This window comes from Rhinolophus sinicus, chromosome 4 (genome assembly GCF_057876585.1).
Source record: "Rhinolophus sinicus isolate RSI-liver-muscle chromosome 4, RSI-T2T, whole genome shotgun sequence".
In the NCBI taxonomy this organism is placed as follows: Eukaryota; Metazoa; Chordata; class Mammalia; order Chiroptera; family Rhinolophidae; genus Rhinolophus; species Rhinolophus sinicus.
In genome coordinates this window covers 88349756-88374353 of record NC_142504.1, presented here as the reverse complement: position 1 = coordinate 88374353, position 24598 = coordinate 88349756, and the positions used below count along the sequence as shown (strand labels likewise).

At 42.5% G+C, this 24598-nt stretch overlaps 1 protein-coding gene across 23 annotated transcripts in view; it reads right to left on the bottom strand.

The window, feature by feature from the left end:
* The window catches only part of FHOD3 (formin homology 2 domain containing 3), a 434191-nt gene that overhangs the window by 313224 nt on the left and 96369 nt on the right, over positions 1 to 24598 (bottom strand). The gene's annotated exons all lie outside the window — the stretch shown is intronic.

Sequence of the window (24598 nt, the reverse complement as noted above, 5' to 3'; positions counted from 1 at the left end):
GTCCATCCCATGTGCAACCTTTTCTAGGGTTTCTTCACATAAGGAAGGGAGGTTGGGGATCAGGCGAGTGAGCATATCCTCTATCAGAAAGAAAAGGCTCCCACCCCCACCTCCACCCCTGGGAGGATATGGAGAAGCTTCCTGAAATGCCCTGGAGCTTGCTCCTAAACAGAAGATGGACAGCTGCTCTGGTCCTCACAGCAGGTGGCTGGCTGAACCTGAATATCCCCGCTGTCTTTTAAAGGTCCGTAGCTTAATCCTTAGCTACTCAAAGTATGGAGCCTGGACCAGCAGCAGTGGCATCCCCTGGGAGCTTGGCAGAAGCACAGAACCTAGGGCCCACTCAGACCTACTGAAATACTACCTGCATTTTAACAAGACCCCCACAAGAGTCAGGTGCACGTGAAGATCTAGAAGCACTGATGGCATCCTAGAGCACAGAGGATGTGTTTATTCACCCTCAAACCTTCACTGACTTCTCTGCTAAATCCTGGGGCAGAGCCAAGGTCCAACAAGACACCTACAAGGTCCTCTGAAAGACACAGCCAGGTGAGCAAGTGAGGCAGCTGCTCCCGTGCAACCCCAAGGAGAGGAAATCCACCGCTAAAACACTTAAGATCTTGTGAGAAAGACGCCCGAGGGTCCAAGGTTGGGGATGGGTCAATGAAAGTCTTTAGAAAAACTGTATGTCAAACTACAACAAAAGATCACCTTAATAAAAACACGTCAAGGGACTTTTACAAAACTTCTGCCCCTCAGGAAAGTGCCGTACTGTTCTTGCCACGTAGCATCCTCGGCTGGCTAGGAATGTTCACATACTCTCTCATCCAAAGTTTCTGGGAGATGCTGGGAGATTGACCGTTTTGGTGCAGACAACAGTCTGACTGGGTTCATTCAGCATGACTTGGAGTTCAAGGGTGACACAGAGTTGTCCGACATGGGACTAGACATTTGTCAGTTTGGGGATTGTTATACAAATAATATAATTCAAATCCCAAACTCAAGTGAGGGCAAGTCTGGAGTTACAAAGTCCACCACACTCAGCCCCAAGCCTGAGTGGGTAAACTGCCTGGTGATCTCCCCAACCTGATGGGCATATTTTCTGTGGTCCATTCTTTCACCAAGGATGTGGTTCTGAGGGCCCTGGCTTTAAATAAGGATCCCTACCCCGTCTTAAGCATTAGGTCTCTTCTATCCTCACCTCCCTAGGGACCCTTAGGTCACCAAGACTGGCCAACTTTGCAGGGGCTGCTCTAGCATCAGCTCACACACTTCTCATTTGGACACTGGGGATATCCTGTGATTTCTTATTATTTCTGCCACACCTTTAAAAGGATGCTCAATAATTTATAGCCAGTGGTACTAAATCTTCTGTAAGATAAGGGTTTTCAGGATATCCCACTTTCCACACTATCAGAAATGGAAGTCCCAGGGTATACAGTCAATAAGTATGATACATTTTAAATCAAGTTTTTTCCCTTACGCAAGCGTGTGCATGCAAAATAATTTAAATCCCACCTAGTCTAGACTCACATTCACAAAAGACACTAGCTGCTGGAACAAATCAAACGAACACATTTAACAAAATGCTGAAAAATACAGACAAGTAGAAAGAAGAAATAACACCAATCCCCACCCCTACTATTAGACATAGCTTGTTTACAATATTTATTATTAGAATTCATTATTATAAGTAAGTCTTTTAAATGAGCGTGCTTATGTTTTGTATTTTATAAGATTTCCTTAGGATTCATTCCGGGAAGTTAAATTTCTGGGACAAAGAGAATCAATTTATTAAGTTCTTTTCTATATAAATAACAGCTAAATAGGTGTCGCTTAATCATTTTTCTGAAAGAACTGTACTTCAAAAGCAAGAATAGAGTTTAAGAATCTACCTATGTCACAGGGTCCTGTTAAGTTTGGGTTGTATGAATGATTTTGTTCAAGAGTCAATGTGTGGGCCTAAGACATTAAGACATTTGAACAATTAAAGGGAATGGAAGAGAAAGATAAGACTGTAATCTAAACTGAAAAGGCAGAGAGAATCATAAAACCCAAAAGAAAAGCCACCTCTCCCCCCAAAAAAATACAGTTCAGACAAGTGATAAAAAGTAGTGAACAAAAGTCAAGATGCAGCCATTCTTACATACGAGTTAAGCATTTGCTTTTCAAAAGCAGCAAAAAGGTGTCACTTACTGCTCTCTGCCATTGACAGTGACCCATGAATGCAAGCACTGTCTTGGTCCATGTGTGACCCCCACATGCTCAGAGAAGAACAGGCAGAGCTGGGCACCAAACACACTCACAGGTTCCCTGAGATCACAACTTCCCAGGTTGTAATCAGAGCACTAAATCCAGAAGCCCACTGCTTCTTCCCTCATTTTTGTGAGATGAAGTTGGTGGACGTATCCCCGCCCTTTTCCCTAAGAAAAAAAGATCTTGAATATAAATCTTAAACTGGTGATTTTGTTTTCAACCTCTCGATCCACTGAAGTTAAGGAAACTGAAAGATGCATCTCACCAATTTCTAAACAGCAAACACCAAAATTGACAGTCCTATTTAAAATTTAAAAGAGAAAGAAAAAACAAGTCTTTAAACTAGCATCCAGCTGAAGCTCTGTAGACCCTTTGTATAGTGGATTTTAAATTACAGATGAGAGTAAAACAACATGAGCAAAAATAAAGAGTAATCAGGGTCTCTTTCTGCAGAAAATCTCCAGGACAGCCATGGCTCTGACGGTCCCTGGCCACCCATGCCAGCTGTAATAACCGCTCTGAAAAACACAGCTCCCCGAGAGGCAGGGCTTTCTTTGTAAATCAAAGCTATGATTACTGGAAAGCGGAAATTCTCAAAAAGAATCACCAAAGGGAGAAAGGGTTTTGAAAAATCTTCAGATTTATCAAATGGAGTCAACCTTTACTGACTAAACACAAAATGCGTTCTTGGAGACATGTTCTGCTTACTACCCATTTCCTGCACTCTCTCTAGTCCCTGTATATTTTTCCAAGTAACAAGTTTATTTTATCATCATGATTACATTCAACAAAACTCACTCTCTCGGAAAAACAGTCATGGTTTCTCTTGCTTCTCTGGAAACTTCCTTGAGCCCTCCCACTTAAAGGACAGTCATATCACAGTTTCCTTTTATAGTATTACACAACCCAAATTATAACGATAAACCCATCTCTAAACCCTATGTTAGTGGCCTGAAATTAAAACAAAATGTAGATTGTCCAGTACTGCAGAATCTAAGATTTAGAAGTAACCTCGGAGGGCACCAAATTCTACTCTCCACCCACTAAAGACAAACCCTAACCGAGCCATCAAGCTTGCTCAAACCTAAGTCTAATCTGTCCACAAGTAACCTCTACCCACCAAGGTAGTGCTGCCTTAGGGAGCTGCCCAGAACAGGCCCACACCTTCCCCGGCACATACCTGATAGTCAGGAAGAGGCTTTGTACAATCCTGCCAGGTTTCCAGGCCAGGACTTCCCAAGTCCTCTGGCCCGACACCCTTCAAAGAGTGAGAGCCCGTCCTAATGTACTGCTTACAGAGCATGGCCACTGGGGCCTTTCTGTCCATTTAACAGGATAGAAAGCTTCATAGGCCATCTCATCCTGTGAAGCTTCATATTCTGTACACACAGTCAACTAAAACATACGGGTCATCTTTTAAAGAAATGCTGTTTTTCCCAGATTCTGCCTATACTCCTGTCATGAAATTTTTAACCCAAGAGACAGGGCATTTATTTCAATTACCTTTCACCTTTTCAGTTGATTTCAACCTTGAGAGCTCGACTTTCTCATATAACATACTAGGTATTCCTATCAGCTTTCCGTCATTTGAAATTATTTTGAGCATGTCCTCTAGTCTAGATCTAGAACATTCATTTTTCTTATTTATTTTTCAATTACAGTTGACATACAATATTATATTGGTTTCAGGTGCACGACAGTAACCAGACATTTGTACATCTTATGAAGTGATCCTCTCAATAAGTCTAGTATCCATCTACACCAGTTAGTATAATATTATTGACTAAATTCCTTGTGCTGTGCTTAACATCCCCGTGACTATTTTTATTTTTTTGTTTGTTTTTATTGGTTTCAGGAGTACAAAACAACATAAAAATTAGACATTTACACTCCTCACAAAGTGATAACCCCCCCAATTTACTACCCCTCTGACATCATATATACCTGTTACAATTCCATTGACTATATTCTCTATGCTGTACTTTACATCCCATGACAACACACACACACACACACACACACACACACACACACGAAGGTCAGACAATTAAATTCACGAAAGCATTCTAGAAAAAGTGCTACATACCCCGCTGCTGAATATCACTACAGTCACTTTCAAAGTACTCCCCTTGGGAAGCTATGCACCAACACCAGTGCCTAGTCCACCTGATTATTTCTCCATTCCTAAAAATTCCTTAATCTATGTTAACAAAGCAAAGGTGGACATTTTTTTAAGCCATTCTTTCTCCTCATAGCAAAGACATAGCTTCATCTGTAACAGCTATAACGGATAACTACTTCAAAGTAAAAAGACAATATGGCAGCCACTCTGCAACATTTTGGTTGCCTATAAGAACTGAGACTTTGGTAACTCCCCCTGGGGCCTGCCAGAGAAAAGTGAGTGTCGTCTTTACCCATCTTGGCTAGGGCTCTGAATCTCACTAGTTATACATCTACTTTGTTCTTCAGCTCCGTTTTCCCACTGAAGTTCGCTAATCTTTAAAGATTGGTAGCAATTAATGCTATGCAAGGTGTCACTCCCCACAAACAGACACAGCAGATATGCTGAACACCCTAAAGAAGTCTCATGCCTCAAAGCATTGCTTCTCACAGTAGAGTAAGCCACCTAAATGACACTCCAAAAAATCATTACCAAGACCCATGTCAGGGAGCTCTTTTCCTACGTTTTCTTCTAGAAGTTTCAGGGTTTCAGGTCTTAACTTACATTTAAGTGGTCAATTCATTTTGAGCTAAATTTTGTGAGTGGTATAAGATAGGCGTTTCATTCTTTTACATGTGAATATTCAGTTTCCCAATACCATTTATTGAAAAGACGTTCTTTTTTCCATTGAGAATTCATGACTTTCTTATCAAATGTTAGTTGACTATGTATGCATGGGTTTATTTCTGGGCTCTTAATTCTGGTCCATTGGTACATTTGTCTGTTTTTACACCAGTACTATACTGCTTTGTTGACTATAGCGTTCGAGTATAGCGTGAAATCAGGAAATGTGATGCTTCCAGCTTTGTTCTTCTTTCGCAGGATTGCTTTGGCTATTTGGGGTGTTTTGTGGTGCCATATCAATTTTAGGAGTGTTTTTCTACTTATTTTAAAATGCCATTGGAACCTTGATAGAGATTGCATTGAATCTCTAAATGGTTTTTGGTACCGTGTATCCCCGAAAATAAGACCTAGCTGGACAATCAGCTCTAATGCATCTTTTGGAGCAAAAATTAATATAAGACCCCATCTTATTTTACTATAATATTAATTTTTGCTCCAAAAGACGCATTAGAGCTGATTGTCCAGCTAGGTCTTATTTTCGGAGAAACATGGTAGTACTGACATTTTAACAATATTAGTTCTTCCAAACGTGGGATACCTTTCCATTTATTTGTGTTTTCTTTGATTTCTTTCATCAGTCTCTTATAGTTTTCAGGGTACAGATCTTTCAACTCCTTGGTTAAATTTATTCCTAAGTATTTTATTGTTTTTGATGCTATATGCAAATAGAATCAATTTTTTAAATTTCTTTTTCAGAAAATTCATTGTTGGCATGACTGATTTCTGTACATTCCAACCACTGTTTGCCATGCTAGATTGTCAGACTTCCTGGTGGCAGGGACTTCTGGATAAAAACAATCTTGCATTTCTAATTGGACCTCAAAATCCTTCATGAGGTGCCACTTCCTAGGCCAAAGGTTCATGTATCAGCATGGTATATCTCTCTCTCTGTAGTCTAAGCAATGTTGGCATGTGGCCCCTTAATTACTTTAACAGGCTTATCTCAACTGATTCCTGCTGAAACGTATTTTAAGTTTCACTAGAGAAGTTTGGCATGTCCAGCCAGCCCACACCGTCTTTTGATGATGGGTTCTCACAACACTGCTTGACACTCAGAGACCACAGCTGACTGGACCAGGAAAGAACACCTGACCTTTGGGAACCAATCAGCTCCTGCTTTGAAAAATTTATACTGAAAGTCCGAAAGTACTGTATGGTTCTTTGAGCGGTCATTCTGGTGCCATGTTCAAAGAGCAAACAGAAATGTCCAGTCAGCAGAGAAAGTCAGGAATGTGGGGCACTAGCTCCAGGAGAAGGAGGGATGAAAGACCATCTGACAAACCAGGCAGACAGATATTGATTCACTTGGTTCCTAAGGACTTCCCATTTCCCGCACCTTCTCTCAGGAGCACCCCCCCCCCCCACATGCTTCTTACTCTTCTGTTCCATGAGACACCCTGTATCCTAACCACGAACCCTCTCTACCGAAGCAAGCCTGAGGGGCCCTGCTTCTCATAAGTGGGAGAACCGAGAACAGAAGAAGGGGTTTTCTGCAATTTGCCATGACAAAATAAGAAAGTGACAGACTTATCAACAAAAATTTCTTTAATGCTTCTACGCAGATGTTTACCTCTTTAGACATGCTTGGGGGTGGAAAGGATAAATGTGGTCCCTTACCTCTAAAAGTTTACCATGTGGTTAGGGAATCAAGAATAACAAGACAGAATTAATGAAAAATAAAGATGACCTACAGAATAACTGACCACTATGGCTACAGAAGTTCCCTGAAGGGGCTGGGCAAGAGGGGACAGAGCAGGTGAGCAGGGAGCTGTTCACAGGTCGAGAGTTCACCTGGGACCTAGCAGGATGACTAGAATTTGGAGAGGCAGGAAAGCAAATGCACAAAATTTTAAGATTTCCTAATTATGATCCACATATTTATAACATGTCTTGTTTAAAATCTATTTTGAACCAAGAATGAAGTAAAATCGAATAGATGCCATTGCCTTTCTTCATCTACACATCTATGCTTTCCGCTTCTTTGGGTATTTTTGGCTCCTTTCAATGTAAAGGGAATCTTTCAAAGCACCCAGTCTGTGGATGCGGAGCCCACCACATGAAGCAGTTAAGCCCCTGCGTCCCCCACCGCCATCCTCACTCCCATCATTCCTTGTGCTCTGCTCACTTGGGTACTAATCACACTATTATTTTTTCACTTACATCTCTATCTCCTCCTCCTGGAGGGCAACAGACAAGTTTTCCCAACGAGGATCACCAGGATCTAGGTAATGCCCTCAATGCATGGAGGCATGGGCTCTGCATCCAAAAATCTCAAAATCCCAGGTCCACCACTCAGCAACTGCAACATTTTCACTAAGTTACTCAGCCTCTCTGAGCCTCAGTTCCCTCATCTGAAAGGTGAGAAAAATAACAGCACCCGTGCAAAATAGGACTGTTGTGAGAGTAAAATGAAATAATGCACATGAACTGTTTCCCATAGTTGCAGCACAAAGTTACATGTAGTATATATTTAGATGTGTGTACACGTACACATATCTACAATCTAGCTAACAGTTGTACAAGCACACTCAATCCATGCCTTCATTTAGCACTAACCATATACATAGTTTAAATACACATGACAAGTGCTGAAGCAATGATGCAATGACTTAAGAATTTCATGTAAAAAAAAAAATTGGGTCCTTCCTGAAAATCCTTTTTCATTTATTAAATTATTTTGGAGTCAAACACCATTATTAAGATCTCTTCCTTTGCACTATTTTTGCTACATGAACATAACAACAACCCCTTTAGTGGGTCTGGCCACTTTTGCTATTATTCTGATTGTTCTTTTAATTGACTTTGAATATATTGCTAGAACATTTCTTCTCAAATTCGAATACTAAAAAATTATGTGACCTATACCCCACATTTCCATTCCTACCCTCCCTTGCTACGTTGTCAGCCAAAGAAGTGGACGTGTTTGCCAAACTCAACGGCTATACTATATTCCTAAACTGTAATAATTCTTTTATTAATGGGATCATTGCTTTACAACAAAATGTGACTAGAATGCTATTTCCAGTAACAAATCTGATGATTCCCAAATATTTACTGAGCCCCTGCTCTGTGCCAGACTCTGAGAAGGTGCTGGGGACACAACAGCGAACAAACGATCAAAAGACCCTGCCCCCCATGAAACGAGGGGCACAGAGAGACAAGACAATGAACAACAGACATAAGGCAATTGTACTAATGCAGTCAATTCTGCTACCACACCACATGTGCATTCCAAAACATCACCATGCTATTCAAAAATCACCTATTAAAAACCAAAGGGCATATAGGGGGGGAAAAGACAGGAACCTAATAAAAGTTGTAGCACAACTTTATACATACTGAGTGGTTAAGAAATAGATAAATATTACAGTCGATATGGCAGTTGACTGAGAAAAACACTTGAAGTGTGCTTGTGGAAGAGGGCATAAGAAGTGTGCCGCTCATGAGTAATTGTGGAGTGGAAGGAAGATTACCGGAAACTGGAGAGAAAGTAGTAACACCACCTGAGGACAGAGTGTGCCTCATAAAACAAGATATTAACCAGACAGATGGCAAATATTTGAGGTGTGTTTTGTGTATTCCCATGTGGCTTGGCTCGGCTGGGTGTAGTTTTCTGCATTCATCTACTGCTTTTGCAAAGAAAATCACACATAGCAAATGTGAAACTCACATTATGCTCAAATTGTTCCCTAATTTGGAACAAATAGGATTTTTTAAAAACAAGTGTTACACAGAATTGAGCGTATAAGGTGTTGATTGCTGGGAAGTATTATAGCAAGGTAAGTGAAATTAAGAATGGAGGTTTTGTTTCATTCTGTAATCTATTATTCTATACCACCGTATTCATTCTATACAATTCTTAATAAAAACCTATGTGCTTATTGCATTTATGTATGAGCCTGCCATCATTGTGGTGCTTCTTCCACCTTCAGAAGTGCATGCTGTTGTCACAGGACTTCTGTTCAAAGCCCTTCCATGGGGCCTCGAGGTCTTTTGACTATTGTCCACTATTATAAAGCAATATGATTTGATGCATTGAATTGACAGCAGAGTTTTTCCAAATCAGCCTCTCCATGTGATTAGTGACCCCAGTCACATTCTCATCATCCACCACCTTTCTATTCTCACTGTGTGTTCAGGAATTCTCGTCATATTCACCCCGGCAAAACGCTGTCAGGTTGCTTTCTCTTTACACTTTCCCTGGGGTCAAAAACATAGTGAGATGCTTTCAGTTGTTCTACATACTTTGAGAACTTCACCCAAATTCAACTCACCCCTTTTCCAACCTCCTTTTGCACACCTGCCCATTCCTTATTCTAACCCAGTCTAATCTCTAACAAGATTGCAAAATTGTACCCACAGCTTTAAATCATAAATATTGCAAATTTTCTGACAAATGTGTATAAATAATACTCTTCAATTTACAATGGGGTTATGTCCCAATAAACCATCATAAATTGAAAACATCCTAAGTCAAAAATGCATTTAGCACACCTATCCTACTAAACATCACAGCTTAGCCAGCTGCTTTCTACTGAATGCATATCACTTTCACACCATCGTGAAGTCACAAAATCTTAAGTCAAACCATCGTAAGTCTGTATTGCTTTTATTATCAGGAAAAGCTTTCATTATTTAATCTTGAAATTCATAAAAGAATGAAAACTTGGATATGAAGCTTCAGGAGGTAAAGAAACCAGCAGAGGAAAAAGGGGGCATGTGTACAGTAAACACCCAGGAGTCTGACTTGGAAGCAAGGAATGGTGGGGAAGTTGGGGCGGTGGGAAACCCAGGAAGGCTCCCTGGGCTGAAACTCCCAACCTACCACCTCGTTTGGTGGTTTTACATCTCATGTTAAAATGATGGAAATGGTAACTCTTTTCTGCTCGATTTCAAAAATACTAAAAATGTAAGCCAGTTGTCCATCCCCCTGATGTACCCTTCCTACACATCCACTAAAGATGGCTTCAGTCCATGTTCAATTCAATCAGATTTAATTTCTCAAAGGCTTACTCAGGGACAGTATTTACTAATCTGAATTGGATCCTCTTTGTTTCTCAAAAGGCTTTCTCAGCCAGGGCTGCTGCTGGGCAGCCCCAGGCAGCCTAGAGGGTGAGCTGGGTCTCAGGCCCATTCCCACTCGAATGGGTAGGTGCCCTTGGGCCGTAGACAGCAAGCGCTACTGTCCAGAGTGGGCCTTGTCTTACACGAAAACAGGACTCAGTGGGTCCCCTAAACTGTTGGGAAGCACTGCTGTCCATTCCTGACAGGGCTTCCAGATCTGAGCATAGACTATGGTTTTTGCATCACTATTTGGTACTCCAAGAGGTAGTCCAACATGTTCGAATTGGTCAATTTCAAATTGCAGGTGGGAAAGGAAGTTAGAACAGTCCTATGGAAGACAGTCGGCAATACCTATCAAAACATTTAAGTACACAGACCATTTGACCCAGTGAGCCCTACCTCCTGGAGTTTATCCTGCAGATAACTTGCATGTGTGCAAAATGGCATATCTACAAAGTCATTCATTGCAGCATTGGTTACTATGGCCAAGAATAGACAACAAACCAACTATCCATCAATCATCCATAGGGGAGGAATTAAATAAAGTTTTCTACATACATGTAATGGAATATTATGCAGCTGTTAAAAAAGAAGTAGGAAATTTTTTATTTACCAATATGGAAAGAGCCTCAAGAAATATATAATGAAAAAAAAGTGCATTTGATATATTACCTTTTTATTTTAAAAGGGGGTATAAGTTACACCTTTTCCTTCATGTATAAAAACACAAGGAATTAATAACACTACGTGTGGTGAATTTGTGAGTTGGGGGATGGGAGTAGAGCACATAGCCAGGGATAAGAGGGTGGAAATTTTACTATATAGCATTCGATACTTTTCAAAGCTGCAGCCATGTGCATGGGCGACTTTTTCAAGAAAGAAAGTTTAATTAAAGAACTTGAACATTTTAGAATAAAACTCACACACCTTGTTGAAATGGCACGCCTACTCCAAAAGTGGTGGTTGTACACCAGTCTAGGAGGGAGGCTTTGTGAAGTACTGGGATGCCTGGGGACCCTGCTCTCCTCTTCCTATCTCTGTTCTGGCCCATGGTCCCCCACCCATTCCTACGCTGCCTCCTTTACAGTTTTCCTTCTCTGGGTAGCACACCCCCTGCCCAAGTATAGACTGCCTACCCACACAGGCGCTGCTGTCCAGTAACCAGCCTGGCCCTGCTGACCCCCTGGAACGGGCTCGTGACCCAAAACCACCTCCAACGTTCATGGCAACCCTGACTGGATATCAAGATTGCATGTCAGTGTTGTGTTCTTGTTGCCTGCGGACTCCAGAGAATTATTTTACAAGATCTGCCAGCAACCCCACTGGACTCGGAGCCACATTTATACATATGTTTTCCACAGTACCTATCACCTTTATTGCTCTGAAATGTTTTCTCAAGGGAGAAAAAAAAAATTAAGCCAATCACCATTTTCCTTATTGTAACCTTCATTCTAAAATTTCACCCATCCAAAAAATTAATTATATACAATCGCCGTCTTGTTTTAGGTTGTAAAGTTTAAGATCTTGGAAATACCAACTCCACAAACTCTTGGTTTAACTGAATTAACTGAAGTGAAGTTTTCAGGGCCAACGCACTTCACAAAATGAGAAAAGCCCTAAGAAAAGAAGTCATCTAACTCCCCCATGGGTTACTACTTAAATAACTATTTAAAAATTCAAAAGGATCCCTCTCATTATCTGAGCATAAAAGTCAGTCTTAGTTCAATTGTGTGTATTTCCTTGCACATGAACGTCACGTAGCAAATCAACCTAATCTATATTTTCATTTTTTAAAGAAATATTTCGATTTTTGAAACATGCCCAGGAGTACTTTATTATCTTACTACCAGAATATATTTTAGTAATACGCTAATAAAAACCTTAGTGAAAACCAAGTAGAGGTGAAGGGCCAGCACGCCAATTCTAACAAGACTTGTGACGGTGATGCTGTTTCCTGATGGCCACTGCTGGGCTTCGGCTGAGCTTTGGCTGAGTCACAGTCATATTTAACTTCACCACTTGTCTTTTGGTTAAGAAAAGGGTAAGGGTGAAAGAGGCAGTGATAAACATCAAAACTCCAGCACTGCTATGGGTCGTCCGCTGAAATGAAAGACTAGGAAGACATGTCGCCACTTACTATTGACATGACTCAGCCTGTAGAACTTCCTACCTAAAATCTCGAACTGCCACCAGACAGACCCCAACTGTCACAAAGCTGCTGGAATGGGAAAAGAATGTATCCAGCACCCAAGCTAATCACAGACAAGCTAAAGGACACTAGCCAAATGCTAGGGCTCCTGCATGACCCGTTCCCTGAAGCTGGTTGTTACTTCATGGAAACACTGTTTTTCAAAAATAACCCTGAAGTATGGGGGTGAGAAACATTTAACACCCAATTTTTAGCCGGCGTCGGCTAAGGGCTTGTGATGAAACCACCAGGTAAAACTGAATCTGAGCTTATTGATTTAACAGACCTGCTCCCCGCCGCACCCTCACCCCTACACGACCACCCTCCTGAGACAGAGCACACTGCCCCTGGCGCTGCACCACATGTGAGCCGGCTGGCACGTACAAGTTCAATCATGCTGGAGGGCACAGTACCACACCAGGTGGCAAGCAAGACATGCGATGCTGGATTGGTGCGTGACTTGCCATCCATTCCCTAAGTGTTCGCAGCTGGTTCATGACTTGCAGGCTGTAAATCTCAGTCCCTATGACACCTGACTGTATTTGACAGCCACAGACTACACCCTCAAATTGTAGCTCGTCTGCTTACAAGTGTGCACCATTAATTAATTCAGCACTGACATGTGCCTGGCACGGTCCCTGAGGACCAAAAGGGTGCAGACAGATCAGTATAAACCCACAACAACTGTAAGAAATACCAGAGCCCACATCCTCTCTCTCCACCCTCTACACTCAAAGAGAAGCTCAGCTTCATAACATAGCAAGCCCAGGAAAGGACTGAAGAGGTCATCAAGTGTCACTGAACATGATAGGCCACCAGGAGCCTGCTGATGCCTCTGAAAGTCATGTAGGACAATGTCTGCGTCAAGAAAAGGGACAGCACGTTTCCTGGCCCTGTTTTTTGTCCTTCACAGTGTCCTGTGCTGCAGAGCTGACACTCTCCAGCAGGCTAACTCCATGACCCTTCTGGATTTGGAAGGAAAGGCGAAACAGAGTGCGCCCTCTACCCCTCGGCCGTGTTCCTCTGCAGCCACAAGAGGGAACGCTGGCCCCGCAGAAGCCCGCCCATCTCTGAGGTCCATCAGACACACGAACTCACTATTTATAGACACCCCATTCACCCATTACTCAGGCACTTGAAGAGCGTGGGTTACTCCTAATCCAGTGTCAGCACAGTTGCAGGTTTGCTTTCAGCGTCTGCTCTTACAGTAAACCTAAAAATTACAAGCAACAAGCTGTTAGAGGGTAACTATTGAGTATCAACATTCTTTCCTTCCATGGTTTATGTCAATTCGTGAAAACATGTGTGAAGCATCTGCCTTTTTATTTAAACAGAAAGCCAGAGCTCAGATTGCTGTGCTCTGGCATTCTGTGCACAAACTGAACAGCTAAATTGGGAGCTCTATCCATGGGAGGGGCACACTTCAGTTGGGTCACCACAGCTGCCCTGGCCACCAGCTGCCCAGGAGGCCTCCACTTGAACCGAAGGGGGGACAGTCAACAATAGAGCAAGGCCAAATATTCCGAGAAAAGAAGTATAATTCCTTATGACCGTACCGCTAGAAAGGCCGATTCCAAAGTACTCTTGACTGAAAGACAGCAAATCATAATTATTTCAAAATTCCTTTTACTGTATCCCATGTTATTTCACAACATTTTCCTTGAATTTGACACTGGTGAGAATTGAATACCTCTATGGCCAGACCTATCATAAAACTAATAAACCTTAATTTTAACATTCTACAGTCTTCTTAGAGCCCTACACTTCATCTACCCTTCCCTCCCACTAAAACTGAGAATTCCCTCCCAGACCACTGTTTGAGTCCTATTTATGAAAATGAAATTCCTATTTAGCAAGAGAATGCAGATTCAGACAAAAGGGTCTGACTTGTGTCACACAGTAAGAACAAGGCAGCAAAAGTAAACACTTTGCGGCATGCCTTTCCTGCAAACTTTTTTCACCCTAAACCTAAATTCCTCTGTTACCTCAGTTTCACAGTGATACTCCCAAACCTCACACAGTCTTGTTCTTGCATACAAAGCATTCAAACCAATGTGGAATATCTTCAAACTGTTTTTGCAAAAACAACATGGGCGCTTTCTAAAAAAAAACTGCACCAGACGCTAAAGCATTTCATTCAATCCTTCTATCCTTTACGTCTTCATTTAGAATTAGGTAAACATTCTAAACGCTAACCACCATGAAATTCCTTTTCAGAGTACATGAAAATGTGAAGCTTTATGACCATCTATCCTTTGAGATAGCCACCGCCACTCTGAACCTGATCAGAAATGGCTGCTTGTCTAAGTGGACTGAAGGTGTGGCATCTCCAAATTCCAAATGACAACCCACCTACAGGAGGAGCAAAAGTGTCAGCGAATCATTGAGGTGAAAATTGACAGGTCTGATTTTTGCTGGGAAAACCAAAGAATAGAATTGCATCTTATAATAGCATAAATATATGCATTGGGATGCCTAATGCTTTTCTTTTTTGTTAAAAGTAACATTTTTCAGCCTATGTTTCTTGAAGTAGTGGTAACCACTAAGTATCAAAAACAAAACAAAAAAACTCTGTGAACCAAAAAGTTTTCCAAGACAGTAATGGTAGTTGATTAGATGCATTACAAGGAAATGGAAAGTCAGTAAAAGAAATTAAGGCCAATATTATAATCTTCTCTAAGGTAGTTCACTTGTTGAGTGGCTTAATTATTTTCCAAATATCTGGGGAGGGAATGTCATCGAAAGTTCCCTATTTGTCTTCTTCTTAACAACACTTTGCTGGCTCAGATATATATACAACAGCAATAAAAGACAAAGTATGTGGTTATAGAAAGAGGTTTCTGAGGTATACAATCTCATGAAATAAAGACATGTGTGCATACATATTCTGGTTCTTCAGTGCCTCTCACCCAAGCTGAGAGAAAATTAAGTAGAATTAAAGAAGTAGATGCTCCTTGACAGACAAGAGAAAGCTGGACAGCAAAGGAGGCTAGATGTGGGATGATCCCTGCAGGCTGAGGGAAGGGCACGGGAGGGCAGAGGAGACACTGGCTGGCAGGAGGAGGTGCTTGCACACTGGTCTAAGGGGCACAGAGGTGGCTTCAAGGCAAGGGTGAGGGTTGGCTTTAAAAGGCTTTAAGCAGCAGAATGTCAAAGTCAGATCTGCATTTTGGGAAGATCGCCTGCAAAATATATGGAGGAAGGGTCGGCAGAGAATCCTGCTGGAGGAGACCAGAGGGAGAGTGTCACAAAAGTCCAAAAATAGGTGCTGAGAACCCCAAATTAAGATGGTAGGAACTGGAATGGAGAGAGAGGATTCATGGGAACTTTACAAATCAAAATTATATATTCTTAATAAGTAGAAATGAGAGATCAAACAGAAGTGCTACTAACCACAGAGTTGTGGATGGAGAGTGTACCCATGAGTAGATTATGGCTCCCTCAGTCACCTGTGTCAGGCGGGCCACAGCTCCCTGAAATGAATGAAAAATGCCCAGGACGGGGGTTAAGGACTTGTCATGCTTCCTCAGTGATGTCCAACCCCTTTTTCATATTTCAGTGTAATGACAAATGGTTAAGAAATGACATCCCTGTCTACGATACTCAGACATTTAATGTGTCTCATATTTATTTGAAAAACAAATTTACTTCCAGCTGTTGTGGAGGTTAAACAGTATGGAAGGCAAAGAGATCATTTGATGACCATCTGGTTGGATATCAAACTTCATCAAAGAGACCAGATTCCTTTCTCTTGCAGGGATGCTGTGGCATGCAAAGGAGAAATACCACCCTTATTATGCGGTCTTGGAAAAAGAACCGCTTGGTGGTGGAACAAGAACGTCTGTCTGAAATTAAGAATATACAAGTGAATATATCCCAGAGTTTGGTATTTCTTTTAGGATTTGAGAAACATGCTGATAATTTTAATCCTATTGGAAATGACTTGCAATGTTACTGGGGTTTATGCTAAATATAGATTTACTGCAGCCTGGTAAACTTTAAAATATCAACCGATTAACTATTTACTGCCTGGATGAAATAGTTGAAATGAAGCCGAAAAAGGGACCGTTCGTCCTCAGTGACAGAGTGAATCATATAATTTAAATTTTAGTGATCTATGAATAAATCCGGGCATGAGACATTTTTCAGAAAGCCTAATTTTCTTCTGCAACTTTTCTTCCTCTTTCTCTCGCTGACAGTCTCATCCATTCTCATCCTACATCTCTACTTCTTGCTGTTGTGATTGTCTATCAAAGGAGACTCACTGCTCCCTCCTAATTTGATGTTGCTGATGTGTTGTTAATGAAGAAATGAGATCACGAAGCTGACAGAAATATATACAAAATAAGAACAAACAAGTGTTATGTGAAGGCCTTTCCTCCGTGCAAAGAGAATTTCGGCAGCTGGCTGACTTTAGTTCCCCCACTGCCCTGGGCATCAGGGCCTGTCCTCACCTCAGCCTGCGCGAGTCACAGTGAGAAAGGAGCACTCAGCAGAGGCTTCACACCTCCCTGAAACACTGTGAGGATCTCTCAGGCACGGGGTCCAGAAATGGAGGTATCCAACACCCCTCCCTGCAGACCCTGCTCCCCAGGCTCCCACCCCACACCCTCCTGCTGGCCAGGTCCCTTGGCTACCGGGGTATCTGCATCTTGCCCAGAAGAGTGGCCTGGGGGGAGCCTTGCCCCACCCCTACCGAGTACAGGGCAATCCCCCAAGAGGCCCTCCGGAGCCCTGAGCTTCCGCCACCAGCCAAGTGCTCTCCTGCCAGTTTCAACTTGACTTCTGGGAGCTTCCATTTCCCCATCCTAACCCCACTGCCACTTACTTCTCTGCTGAGCTGTGAGAGTTAAACAGAATGTTCATGAAACACCCTGCCAAGATCCAGCCCATAGAATATGCTCAATAAACAGGAGGTGGGGGTGGGAGGGGGGTGCTGTCACTATCGCCAGCATCATCACTGGCAGCCAGCGGGGGCCACTGGCTCATGCCCTTGGCCCAGCACACAGCTGCACCAATAGATGACGGGAGTTGCTGACATGGGTGGACATGTGCCCACGTGGCTGGTGGCTTCAGGTAAGCCAGGGGCTCCCCTCACCCTGTCCTGGTGTTGTTCTAGCCCTCCTTGGTACTGCTGCCACCTTTGACGCTGAAACTCACTCTGATACATTTAATAATGGATAGTCATGTGTGGTCCCCCCTTACAAAGCGTTCTTCATGCATTCTGGAAGATGGTAGAGTAATAGAAAGAGATGGACATGTTGAGGCCAGAAGGATTTGGTTTTCAACCTTTTCTAAGAAAAGGACTTTTATGTCAATGAATTTCACAATGAAAATCACTTTCTTCATCTTAAAACAGGAATGACTCACTCACGTAGGCTGCCATGTGGCACTGCTGAGACCATGGGCATCCAGGCAGCTACTCCTGTCCTTGGCACATGACAGGTCCTCAAGAATTCAGTCTCCTTCCTTCCAGCTTCTGTTTGTCTCTCCCAGCAGCTGTCTATATGTGCAAAATGAGGCACACCTGCTGATTTAATGTGTTCAGCTGAAACGCTGTATCACCTGAAGCACAAGTGTGAACACTTTAACTCTTCCATAAACGTTGCTTCTAGGAGCAATTTTAAAATAGTTTTAATTAAATTTTAAAAGGATATCGGCAAATTCAAAACTTTTGGAAATAGAGAGCAGTGATGGTTGCACATGAATGTCATTGATATCACTGGTTAAATGGTTAAAACGGCAAATTGTATGTTAAATTTTACCACGCCTAAAAATTTTAATTAAATGACATATAGAATATAGTGAATTCTGGAGAAGAAGGGAAGCATAGGTGCTTTGATAACTATAAGTAGTGTGCCTTAACACTGTCCGTGAATGAAAAATACAAGTTGTGGGGGCGGAGCCCCAGAGAGTAGTTTCCAGGCTCTCGGCCTTACATAGACAGGTGCCTGGCTCAGGTAGTAAATGGCCAACTGTGATTGCATGGCCATCAGCTGTGGCTAGTTGGCCGTCAGCTGTAACCAGTGAGCCATTGGCCACTAATATAACTGCTGTGGCTACGCTAGGAAAGAAAGGAGGAGAAGGAGAAGAAAGAATGGGGGCTAGCAAGAAGATGGCGGCTGGGCTGGCAAGCGTGGATGGCGGTTTGCGGACAGTGTGAATCCAGCCTCCAGTGAGAGTATAGTGCCGCCAGAGAGAATATAGTGGTGTGACTCCCCTACCTATGGCTCCTTGTGTGTTCCTTTTTGGCCTCACCATATCCTGCGTTCTTGTATGGGGAGCGGGAGCAGAGACCCCGCAGGCCTCCCTGCACGACAAATGGCGCAGCGAGCAGGGTCTCCCGCACGACACAAGTCCAAACTGTCTACCCTTGTAGGTGCAGCTATGCTTGACGAATGGGGATCTGATGTGAAACAGTCCATCTAACTCCAAAGCAACTCTTCATCCACAAGGAAAGCAGCCCTGGTCATGCTCCTCCTGCCAAGCAGTCAGCAGGCATGACTTCAAAGCACAGCCCACAGAACCACCCGGTACCATGTTATAGGCTTCCAGCTAGAACGGGTCACACGTCCTACTTTTCCAGTCAGGGGCAACATTAAAGAAACCTCTGGGAGGGGTCACAGTCTCACAGGGGTCTCTGCATGCACGCTGAAGGTGGATCTGAACACGGGCAATACTGAGCTGCTCACCTGGAAAACAAGCACCTTTCCCTCTGGGCAGGCAGGACCTCACTGTCTACCCATCACCAGGATACCTTTTCTTAAGACCTCCTTTTCCAAGCACAACCTGACAACAACTTTTGGAAAACATGAAAAACAGTCAAACTTTTGGACAAGTTTCTCTCATGAGAATTACTGAAAACTCAGGTGTCTAAATGATGCAACGGTGTTTCTAGGAAAGGTGCCGTCCCCTGGTTCTGGCCCGGCCCATTGCTGGCTCTTCCATCGTGTCTTTCATTAAATGATGATTCACCACGTGCCCCTACTGGCCAGGGGCACCCTCATGGGCGAGATGTCTGGGACGCGTGTTCTCAATGACAAAACTCGCATTTCTTTCATTCTTTTTCACATACTGGCTTTTTATGCTCTTTTCCATATTAGACTTTCCTACCTAATCAATATGTTCTAACCTTAGTTGTATTTAATAGTGAATTTTCTCTAATCAAAACAAAAAGAATCTGAGAGGACGATGGCAAAGGAATTCTGACTTTTATAAAATTGTCTGAAGAACAACTTCTTCTCTCTACCTTAAGTCTTGTTTTAGGGGGAATAAGTTCATCTGGGCAACTCTTCTCCAGAATCTCATTTACTGTCACATGGGGAAATGTCATGATCACTTTCTAAGACATATAGAAAGCTTTCCCAGCTGTTCAAGAAGAAATGTGCTTTTATGCCCTGTCACTTGTCAATCACCCTGACATCAAATTATGTGCATTTCAGCAATAAATAATTTTATTTTGGCTTTAAGAATATTACCCTTGCCCCCTTACAGTCAGCCATATTTCTATACATTTTCATTTAATTCTAAATACTAGAACTAAAGTAGTTTGAATTTCCTTGGTAAGTATCTTTATCTCAAATTGCTATTCAGATGCATACGTGAACATATACCTGGGGGGCCCCTGATTTTGTACAGCAACCCTGACCATAGCTGTTCTAAAAATCTTAAAGAAAAGGGCACTGTTTGAGCAGCTTTTCAGTCCCCGCCACCCTCCCCATAAGGCAGTGGCCCTGAGAACTATTAACATCCCCCCGTTTGCTGCCTATGTGAGGTGAGGAAGGGGGGACAGTCCTAGTTATAGTTAAACAAGCACAGAACAAGCACACTTTCTACAGAGGGCTCAAATCCTGCTCCACAGCTCCAGTGATCTATGTGTCACCCTGCAGATGGCCCACCAGGGCAGCCTCTATTTTAGGAGTGTCTGGGTGACAGTAAGAGAGGAGAGGCTGAGAGAACAGCAATTGCCTGGAACAGGGGCTCCTCAGAGGAAAAATCAGCAGGCAGGCCAATCTCCCCGTGGCCAAATGGCGGCCTTGCTTTAGGGTCAGAGGCAGGAGAGTGCCAAGGAGCACTGGGGTACGTTAGGTGCTCTCATTTTGGGAAGAGGAACCAGAATCTTGGTTCCTCTGCTTTTGCAAATTTCCTAACAACTTCAGCAAACTTCGGGGCCACTTAGGCCACGTAATGGACACAAATCCATGGGAGTACCTATGCTGTTTGGTGCTCCAAACATTTTCAATTTAGGCATTCTAATTATAACAACAAAAAGTAAAAACAAATAAGCAAATAAACATAGAAAACAGCAAATAAGATGAAAAACAACCACTGAAAAATAGGGAACAAGAAGGTGTCCAGAGACCAGGACTTTGTGTGTTTTAAGAACTAGAGTTTAATGACTAAATACCCTTTTGCAAATGTTAGCTTCAAATATAGACAGACAGATATGAAATCAATTGATTCCTCATTGAGGATCACGTACTAATAAATGTTGCCCTTTGAGAAATTATATTATTTTAATAACTTTCTTTATAACAGACCCAAGGACATTAACAAAAGCACTTAAAAGTTAGAGAAGTGAAATTTTAAATATATTTATGAATTCATCAAAAATGTATGAGGATAGTTTTTTCAACAAATGGTGCTGGAACTGGATATCAACATAAAAAGAATTAAGTTGGACCCCCACCACTTTACGAAAACTAACTCAGGATGGATCAAAGCCCTACGTGTGAGAGTTAGAATGATAAAACTCTTAAAGGAAAACATAGAAGGAAACTTTATGATTTTAGATTACACAATGGTTTCTTACATACGATACCAAAATCACAAGAAAAAAAAGAGGCAAATTAGATTTCATCAACATTAAAAATGTTGTGCTTACATGGACATCATCAAGAAAGTGAAAAGGCAACCCACAGAGTGGGAGAAAATATTTGCATTTTCATATCATATATCTGATAAGAGACTTGTATCTAAGACATATAAAGAACTCTTACAACTCAACAATAAAAGAGCCTTTAAAAGAAAAACAAAGGCCGAGGATCTGAAAAACTTTTCTCCAAAGATGATACACAAAGGTCCAATAAGCATATGAAGAGATGCACAACACTATTAACCACAGGGAAATTCAAATCAAAATCACAAGGAGATACCACTTCATACCCACTGAAATGGCCATCACCCAAGAGACAGACTAAGCAACATTAGCAAGAATGTGGAGAAACTGAAACCCTCATACATTGCTTGTGGGAATGTAAAATAGTATGGCTACTTTAGACAACAGTTTGATGTTTCCTTAAAATGCAAAACACGGACTTACCATATGATCGAACAATTCTACTCTAAACATATATCCAAAAGAAATGAAAACACATGTCCACACAAAAACTTGTATATGAATGTTCAAAGCAGCATTATTCATAATAGCCAAAAAGTGGAAACAAATGTCCATCAGCTGATGAATGGATAAACAAAATGTAGTATGTCTATACAACGGAATATTAGTAGACCACAAAAAGGAATGAAGTATATAGGTAGATCCTACAATGTAGATGAACCTTGAAAACATTATGCTAAGTGAAGGAGAGATATAAAAGCCCGTATGTTGTATGATTCTATTTATAATAAAATGCCTAAAACAGGCAAACACATAGAGACAGAAAAACAGATTAGTGGTTACCAGGGGCTGAGGAGGTTGGGGGGAAATGAAGAATGACTGCTAATGGGTAAGAAGTTTCTCTTTAGCATGATGGAATGTCCTAAAATTGTGGTGATAGTTGCACAACTCCATCACTATACTAAAAACTACTGAATTGTATACTTTGAGTGAATTATATAGTATGTGGATTATAGCTCATTAAGCCCCTTAAAAAAAATTAAAAAGTAAGTGGCTATACCTCTGGTAGGTTCACCGCACCACGACCAGGGTGGTAGGTGGTTGGGCCCGTGGGTAACATCCTTTTCCCCTGATCATCTCCTTTCTCATGAGCATTGCTGCTGATTGCTACCGTGTTTGCCCGAAAATAAGACCTAGCCGGACGATCAGCTCTAATGCGTCTTTTGGAGCAAAAATTAATGTAAGACCCAGTCGTATTTTACTATAATATAAGACCGAGTTTTATCTAAGATAATATAAGACCGGTTCTTATGTTAATTTTTGCTCCAAAAAACACATTAGAGCTGATCGTCCGGATAGGTCTTATTTTTCGGGGAAACAGGGTATGTTTCTCCAGGCCTTCAGGGCAGAGAGGACATTTGATTCGAAGTTTGAGTAAGAGTGAGATGAGCCACCACCAAGCCACCTTCCAAACAGTGAGCAACGCTTCTTCCTCAAGCTAGCACTGCAGCTGCCAGAGTAGCCCCACCTGGCCAGACCAGCAGAGCCCTGAGACAAATACCGAAGCTTTGGCTTTTTCCAGCAGCCAAACATCTGTTTCTGACCGTCAATGCTGGAGACTGAGACTGACTTCAAACTACATCCTCATTATCCACTCACTCATTCAACATTTATTGAACACCTATTGCATGCTGGGCCCTGTAATGGACACAGTACTTGGTACTGAGAACATGAAGATGAGAGACAAGGTCAAGGACCTCTGAGCTCAGGAGAGGAGAAAAAAGTCAAGCATAACCTGAGGGACCCGGGAACACCTGTGTGGGGCACCCAGACCAGACAGATGAAATGAAGGAATTTTGCCGGACAAGCAAGCACTAAGTTGAACAGTGAAAGACAACAAGGGGCTAACCAGGTGAGGAAAGTGGGGAAGGATGATCAGAGTGGAGCAGACGTGACACCCACCATCGTGGATGAGGAGCTTTTATAGATTCTTGAACTTCCAACCTTGTGTTATCATCAGTCCTTACAACAGCCACTCTTGCCGTTTTGTGGATATCATGCCTGCGTGTTTCAGACTAGCAGCTTAATTCCTCCATGCCTTACAAAGCAGGAGCTGAAGGGATAAGCATGTGCCTCCGCCACTCTAGAGAAGTTCCTCCCAAGAAGGTTTCCCATGGTCAACAGAGAGTGGCCGTGCTGGTGGTCTCCTTCTGGGAGGGGAAGGAATTTGCCAGGCTGCACAGCTCAGCTCCAGGAGAAGCACCGGATCAAGGCCCCAGGTCAAGTCTTCGACCTGCTGTTAACTGGTTGTGGCAACTCAACCAGTCACCAAAGCTCTCAGGCCCAGCAGGGCAAGACAGCAAAGGGTCTCAGGAGTTCCTCCCAGCAATAACAATGATGGCATGACCTAGTCAACTTATCCACGTTGGGACCACTTGCCTCAGTCATCTCTCATACTTTTCACCTCGCTAGTCCCTTACTGTGTCCCTTTTAGGGCAGTCATAGGCCTGCCCTTCCCAAGGAAATGATCCACCATACACTCTGGGCTTGGCTCCTGCACCCTGGGCATCCTCAGTCTTCCCCTGATGGAGACCCTCTAGCCATGGCCAGGTCCCAGTAGCTCTACCCCTGGATCTTTCCTGACTACTCTCTGGCTGCGTTGGTGCCCATCCCTGGCTATCCAACCCTCTCACTCCAGATAACCACTGGCACTGTGTCCTGGGTATTAGCCAACTCAGCCTGTTGGCCTTCAGTTTCATTCTCTGGTGCTGCTGCTGCCTCTGTCTTCCAAGAAGTCTCTAGAAGGCATTTTCCCACTCACTGCCATCATGCTCCCTTCCCCTGTAACCCCCCACACATCCTTCACACCTTTCTCAGCAACTCTCAGGCACTGTGTCACATCTGTCAGCTCTGCCCACACCACTACCACCTAGAAAAGTTAACCCCTTACCTTCTCCAAAACCCCTCTCTTGGGGGTATAACTGTCTAATTGTTACATTGTTTTGTACACCTGAAACAAATAATAATTTTAAAGAAAGATAAACAAGGGCCTTAGTTGTTTTACTATGATGTTTATAAGTGAATAGGAGATGGTCTGGAAGAAGGCACACCAAAGTTTTAACAATGCAGACTTAATCCAAGCCAAACACAGGCAATCGAGAAAAAGTAAGAACAGCTTTTATAGTTTGCTCTTTATATATAAACTGGTTACATTTACTATCAGTATGTATTCATTTTATATTAAAAAATTAAAACTTTTGCTTGAAAAAAAAAACACAACAACCCTCTCCCGGACGTGCAGCAGCATCCACCAATGCAGGCCCTGCCCTGTACATCCTGCCAAGGGAGACCGAGCTTTACCAGGCTGATGTAGACATTTCCTCTTAGTGACCAAGGTCATCTTTAA